This window comes from Amblyomma maculatum, chromosome 5 (assembly GCF_055883805.1).
Source record: "Amblyomma maculatum isolate TAMU_Amacu chromosome 5, ASM5588380v1, whole genome shotgun sequence".
Taxonomy (NCBI): Eukaryota; Metazoa; Arthropoda; class Arachnida; order Ixodida; family Ixodidae; genus Amblyomma; species Amblyomma maculatum.
This window is the reverse complement of record NC_139348.1, coordinates 139533400-139541242: the sequence shown is the minus strand read 5'-3', so window position 1 is coordinate 139541242 and position 7843 is coordinate 139533400.

The window sequence follows — 7843 nt, the reverse complement described above, 5'->3', positions numbered from 1 at the left end:
TCAGACACGTTCCGAATTCGCCAGTGGAAGGTAAAAGAGAAGCAACTCAAGTTGAAGCCTAGTGGCACTAGATTCCCCGTTTAGCGAAATTGAGAAAAACTTGCAACGCTCAGCCATGCCAACTAGGCCATTAAAAAATTAGTGAAAACACTGCAAGCTTGTGAACGCCTACAGGCATTTTCTTGACGTGATCTTGAACCGCGAAGCTCTCGAAAGCTGAGCTACCAGGATTAACTGCATATGACAGCAGTGAAAGAGTACTCCTTATCTCTTCCCATATGTAGTTGCTTTTCAGCTGCCCAACTCACGAAGGAAGATATCCGGCGCTGCTCTGAATATTGGCTTTTGTTGTGTCTGTTGCTGCCCATTCGCAGCTAACCTGCTTCCTACTTTCTTCGAGGAAATGATGCTCTGCCATTTCCTTGTGTCACTACAGTGTGAAAGTAAGTTTGGCGATAGTGAAATGCGGGACAGGCGAGAAATTTTTTGCTTTAGTGGGACAGGACGCCGTGAGTATGAGGCATTAAAGGCTTTCACATTAAACGGAAACAAAAAAAGGCAACAATCAATCTTTTGAATAACGCATATATAACACTCAGGACGCATATAGTATAACACCACGGACGAGTTCCAGCGGCAAGTGATTTTAGTGTTCGGCCAAATGCAGGTACGAAAAGGGATCTGAGTGTACTTCATTTTCTGAAATTTTTGCAAGTCCTTTAATGACCATGCAACAATGGGCTGCTTTTCCCCCCGAAGCAAGTGCGTAATACTCAGCGCCCAAAACCGATGCATGAATTTGCGCGTATAAGAGCTGCAAGCAAAAATACGAGAACTATAGTTTCCAGATGCCAACTTAGTGAAGTGTTCTGTCAGCAGTTGTACGGACAGTGTGTCGCATAACTAGGCAAAACACTGCTCAAATTATAGCTTAATATAAGAACAAAATATTCGGAACACTGTCAGACGCATCGCAGACAAGCTGCTGTTACAGCGCGCACCAATTCGAACAAAATAAATCAGACAGAGCAGCTTTGATTTAGTGGCCTGTAGGGTTATTACCACTGAGGGTGAATCGACTCTCATAGAATAACGTAGTGCGCGCACTCATGTGTTTACGGGCGCTGTGCTCTTGGCGTCGATGGTGATGATGATGCTCGAGGCCATTGTCTTGGAAACGGGTCGGCGCCAAAACTGGCAAGGTCAATGTACAACTGGTCGCGCAACTTGGAAGAAAACGCGTGCAGCTGCCTACTGCCAGCGGCATCAACTCGATGATGAGGGCTCCTGCGAACTGTGAGGCAAATTACTAGCGCACAGAAAATAAGATCTGCCAGAACTCCAAAGAACTAGAAAGTAAACATAATATTCTCGCTCAGGAATGAATGCAGTTTTTGTTTCTTGCGTAGAAAAAAACGTGTCACATTTTTAATAATATTTTAACTTGTTTCTAACGGCCTCTCTCGGCCACTTATTATCCGCTGCGTAGTTGCCCAAAGCTAAGATATGGTTCAGACCGAAGCGTTTTTCATCCGCGGAATGGGTGCGTCGTCGGCCCCGGTTCAACGTTCATCGTTGCGTGCTGCGTACAGAGTGGGTTATCTGTAACAAACAGTCAGTATTTCATTCTGCTGGTTGTGGTAGAGCTTTACGGCAAGGCGAAGACTGTCTGTGCTCGATGAGAAACTGATTGCCGCTGCATGTGCGCATTTCCGGACGATGGGACAATGCTGCGTCACAGCTCGGTGGCTTGGCTCGGCCTCCCAGGCACGTCGCAAAAGTGGTGGCTTGTTTTACGGGTACACGTCTGCATGAGCGGCGTATCGCTGCATGTTTTAATTGAACGGTGAAGGTGAGATTTTATTGCCCCCAAGACGCGTGCCGCATTGATCTAAGCCTTCCGTTCCGCTCCGTTTGCTGCGTGTTTTGCTCACTGCGTCGTATTACCGCACCAACGTTCGCTGAACGTGCTTTAGCTGTTATTACAGTGATGTTCCTATTGTCAATGGGATGCTTAGCATGTTAAATGCTTAAGTTGTAAATTTGTAACCTCACATTGACTCCTTTTAGTGGCAAATGAAGCGCGAGTAAAATATGGGAGTCATGAACAGGGCGAGATTTATTGGAGCGAAGCTATATCTAGATATTTTCACTTCTCAGACGCATTAACTTCTAAATACTAGCAATCCCAATTTGAATTGCTTACCTAAGCTCTTACAGGTTGGCGTTCTAGCGCTAGCGTTAGTTATTCCGTTCGTTTGTTTTTGTTCTTTGACGCTGATATGTACTTTGTTAGCAAGATCTTTCACCCTTTTATAATCTCACCGCGTCTCGTTTGGAGACCTACGCTCAGGAAATTTTATCACGAGGATTTCATAAAGACCGTGACGAATGAGCGGTGGTCGCTCTCCTACACTTAAAGATTTCATTGTCGTGAAGCGTCTATGTAAGTAATCGTGAATTAATAAAGCCTGGCTTTCTATGCAGCACAGCTTCACTCATTTATGCCCTTAGTGAAATGCCTCAAGCCATGTGGTTCTATCCATGTGCTTGCCGAATTCACTTGAAGGCCTTTGTTCACAAACGTGCCCGAAGAAATAAGCCCCAGAATGTGTTTACATGACGCGCGACGAAAGACTAGGCTAACGACGACGGAGGCAGAACGATGCTATGATAAGGTGGTTAAAGATGCCGTAACATTTCAGTTAACGTAAAACTTGACAGTAGAAATCCATGTCAAGTAAAGTTGGCTGAACAGTTACGGTGTCCATTTTTCTGCCTTATCCGAGCATCGTTCTGCCTCCGTCGTTGTTGGCCTTGTTTTTCGTTCATAATTAAAAAGAGAATCAAATTCCCCGCCAAAAGTACGTCACTGTGACGTCACAAGCAACGTCACGTGTTTGTTGTGCTTCACAGTTCGCAGGGGGCACTGGGAAACTAAAGCCTCGCTCAGAGTCGACACGCAGGCTTCTATGGGAGTTACGCTACCATTTGTTCTTCTACCATGAAACTGGTGCACAGCAAGGAGGTTATGTGCACAACAGTACAGTCCAAAAGTGAAAGGAGGGGAGAAGAAAAGACCAGGCAGAAGAGAATGCCCCCAAATTGGTTCGCGCCGCCTGCCGGAGGATGAGCACAATACGAGCAGCGGAGTACCGCGCCGGCGAGGCTCGTTCTTACCACGGCCGGTCTCGAGAGAGAGCGCGCGCTGCCAACTCTCCCTCGAGACCGACCGTGGTTCGTACACCTAACTCTTTCAGGCCGACGACAGATGGCGCCACATTCCCGTAAAATTTCGGCGGATTCGGCACGCAGGAACCAAGGTGAGCGGCAGCGCTCGGAACGAGAACTAAGGTCTATAATAACCCCAGAATTATATGTGATGCTTGATATAGAGCTTCCCAGTCTGATAAAGTTGCTTAAATTCGCCCTACTCTTCTAAAATTGTGTGTATGCTTTAGAGAAATAACGAAAATAATTTTTGTTGCCGCTGATGACAAAGTGGTAGCCTTGCTCCTTTGACAAACATCGGCCGGGAAAACACGAGAAAGGTTAGAGAAATCACGGATATCAAGAATTTCTAGCGGCAGGCAGGGCGACGCATATTTTTGCTTTATTGTATATATGTTTTTATTTAAGTACCAAATTTAAGGTTGTTTTTGCACGTAAGAAAACAGTACAGACATGGTTTTCCTAGCCTCTGCAACATTGTGACTGAACGGGATGATGGCGAACAGCCCGATTTATACAAATGTTTTGGATGTTGAGGCTAGGAAGGTTGAAGGAAGAATTACGAGATTTGTTGTGATTGGTAGATGGACACTGGGGATAACTGAAATTTATTTATAGGTCTTTTTTTTCTTTTAAAGAGTGTACTGGACAGTATACTGCGCATGAATATCACAACAAGAATTCACCTACATCAGCTAAATAAGGATAAATAAAATTATATTCCAAAGTTTCGCTTTCGATTTCAGCCACCAAGCGGCGGCTGGGATGTCATAGAGAGAGAGAGTAAACTTTAATTGTTTAACGGAATAGCGTGGGTGGTTTCCTCAGTCCAGGATACCATTGGCCTGGGCTGTCTCCCGGGCCCTGGTGAGCAGGCTGCGCTGCTCAGAGAGACCCGTGTGGGCCAGCTCTGTCTCCCACTCCTCTTGGCCGAGCGCTCGAGCTTTATATTTCTCTAACTGCTCTTTGCAGTTCCATATCATGTGAAGGATGTCCGAGACTTCACCGCATGCAGTGCATGTGCTATTTTTAAATTTTTCGGGCCAGATTTTGTGGTACTTTGCTAGGTTTGGGAATGTCCTAGCCTGTATGTTCCTCCAGGTTACTGCCTCCTGTCTGCTGAGATCTTTGTGCGGTTCTGCGCATCGTTTTCTTTCTAATTTGAAGTACTGTATTAGTTCCGCGTATGGGAGAGGGGTTGAAGGCTCTGGGGCAGCTGACGCAGGTGCCCGGAAAGTATGCCCTCGGGCTATCCTGTCGGCAACCTCGTTGCCGTCGATTCCCTCGTGTGCCGGTATCCACATGATTGTGTGCTTCATGTTGCCCGTCTTTTTTTCCTGCTCCGTTATTCGGTGTGCCTGTTTGCATACGCGCCCCAGGAGGAAGGCACGACAGGCCTTTTGGGAATCGCTCAGTATTATGTGTTTTCTACCTTGGCTGCTGGCGTGTTTAACGGCAAGGGCGATTGCAACTTCCTCTGCATCTTCTATGTAGTTATTGGTCCTGATCGATGAGCTGGTCACCTCTCTTCCGGTGTGGTCAACTGTGGTGGCTACCGCCGCTTTTCTCCCCAGATATGGACTAGCGTCTACATAGAGTATGTCGCTATTGTTTCTGACGACGTTGTTTTGTATGTGGCGACTTCTCGCTTTTCGTCTTTCGCTGTTGTGTAGGGGGTCCATGTTTTTGGGAATTGGAAGGACCTGGTATTCAGCTCTGCTTTCGGGAGTGAGTGTTTCTCTTAGGGAGTTAGTTTCTCGTCGATGGGTCGTCCCATGATGTTCAGTAGGTGTCTACAAGTCCGACTTTGTTCTAGTCTGCGTTCTTGGCAGACCAGGATTGATTTTTTGTGTTCCTCGTAGGTGGCCGAGATGCCCATTACCATAACGGCCTCATTGGATGCATGACTTGGTAATCCAAGCGCTAGTTTATAGGCTTTCCGAAACTGCGCATCAATTTTCTGTGATTCCGTTCTGGTGACGTGGTACGGGAGGCTATAGGTCCAACGGGGGACTATCATCGCCGTTACTATTCTGATCGCGTCCTTCTCCTTTACCCTCCGTTCCTGTTTGCTATTCTTCGAATCATGCCGCAGACCTGATTGGTTGCCCGAGTTAGTAGCTTGATTGTGTGCGTTCTTTCCCCGTGGCTCTGTAGCCACATACCTAGTATCCTCAAGGTTTTTACTTCCCTGATTTCTTGGTTTTGAAGTCGGATTTGAATCGGCTCTGCCTTGAAGTTTTTCTTGTGGATTCTAATGAACTCGGTTTTTTTCAGGAGCGCATTGCATGCCGTTTCTTCTTGCAATTTCTTCAATGCCATCCAGGGCTCTTTGCAGTTTGTCTTCCCTTTTTCCCAATGATCCTGTCGTCGTCCACACCGTAATGTCGTCGGCGTAGAGTGCGTGACGAATTCCAGGTATGCTTTCCAATTTCCTCGCTATTGGCACCATGGCCAGATTAAAGAGAAGGGCGAGATGATAGATCCCTGCGGGGTTCCTTTCCCGGCAGTTTCTCTTTCGTTGGCCCTGATACCGCCAATACTTATGGTTGCTATCTGGATGCTGAGAAAGTCCCGGACGTAATTGTACGTTCTCTCCCCGCACCCGGTTTCTGATATGCTATCGAGAATTGCTTTGTGGCTGATGTTGTCAAGGACACCTTTTAGGTCCACCGCGAGGAGGATACCTTCGTTTTTGGCTGATATTCTGTCCACGATGTCGTGGTTGATTTGCAGCGTTGCGTACGTCCTGTGTTGACAGATACTTCCGAAAGCCAAACATCGAGTTTGGCAGTAGTTTTTCGTCTTCCATGTAGTCTGTGAGTCGGCTATTGATCATTTTTTCGAGCCATTTTCCTATGCAAGAAGTAAGCGAGATAGGGCGTAAGTTGTCCAGGCCTAGCTTCTTCCCAGGTTTGGGAATAGTTATAATTTCCGCATGTTTCCATTCTTTCGGTAGATTTCCGCTAGACCAGATTTCATTGAAGAACTTCGTTATTTCCTCCATTTTCTGCTCGCTAAGGTTTCGAATGACTGCGTTGCTAACTTGGCCTTTGCCGGGTGCAGTGTTTTTGACGAAGGATCTAGCCGCTGCGTATACTTCTGCTACTGTAATGTCCGCGTCCAGCTTTGAGTTGGGTATACTCCTGCGTATTTCTGATCGATGTTGACTGTTCCGTCTCTCCGATGTACCTATTCCAGATCTGATCCGCGATTTCAGAGTCTGTCGATTGGTTCAGGTGAAGCATCCTCTCTATTGCCTTGCCATTTTCATCCCTGCTTTGACTTGGGTCAATTAGGTGTCTAATTAGTTTCCAGCTCTTAGCATTGCCTAGATTTTCGTTGAGTTCGTTGCAGATTTGGTTCCAGTTGTTGCTGGCCACCGTCTGCGCGTAGCTCTGAATTTTGTCGTTGAGCTTTGCGATCCGAATTTTGAGTTCACTGTTATGTTTTTGGTTTTTCCATCGCTTGGTCAACCCTCGTCTCGCGTTCCGTTGGTTGAGTAGGTGTCGATCTACTTCCTGTACGTGGTCCTGGGCCGATATCGTTTTAGTGTGTTTTTTATGTTTGGCTCGAATCTGATCTGTCCATTGGGTTAGATTTTCTGCAATTTGTTCTTCCAGGTCTTTCCTGAACTCATGCCAGTCCGTTACTTTGGATTTCCTTAGTGCACTGTGCAGCCTTCCTGCGTTCACCAGTGTCTCGCATATGAAGTGGTCACTCCCGAAGTTGAGGTTCGTGTAAGTCCACTCCGCTTCTATTTCTTCGGTTACGTATGCGAGGTCTGGGCACGTATCTCTGTTTACGTTATTGCCCTGTCGCGTCGGGGTGCCGCAGTCGGTTAGCAACTTCAGTTTGGCCCTTTCCGTTGCTTTTAGTAGGAGAGTTCCTTTCGCGGTGTTTTGTCGGTATCCCCATGTCTGATGTGGCGCGTTGAAATCCCCCGCTAATCCCCCGCTATAACTAGCTTATTCTTTCCTGCAATCTTCCGAGTCTGTTCAATGATTGATCCGAAGTCCGTTTTCCTGTCCCTTGGAGGGCTGTATATATTGAGTATAAATAGGCTTTTATCCTTTCTTTTTCTAGGAAGGACTTCTACTAATATGTGCTCCGTGTCTTGCGTTAACTTGTCGTGCTTGATCGCTTTGACTGTTTTGCTCGTAAGTGTGGCCACTCGTGCCTGGTTTTCCTCGACATGCGAGTCGTATCCTGGTATCTTTGGAGTAATCAAGGTTTCCTGTAGAAGTATATCACATGAGGCTTTTGGCTGCTGCCCAATATATGCAAGTTGAAGTCTTTCTTGTTCCTGAAACCTCTACAGTTCCACTGCCAGATGCGGCACGTTTCTTTCCTCCTGGTGGCTACGCTGTTAGTGGCGTGAGCCATGTTGGTCTTCAGTTCTCGTTGGTCTGGCTTTGTTCTTATTGTTTGGTATGCTTTCTTGCGACCTTTCTCTTTTGGTTGCTGCGTTAGGTTGTAACATTCGATCTTCTTCTATCTTCGTCAAACGTTGCCAGAGCTTCTCCAGAACCGCGATTATACCATTCAGCTGAGCCTCAACTGCTGCATGTCTCGCGTCGTGTACTGTGGCTACATTGTTCAATTTTTCGTC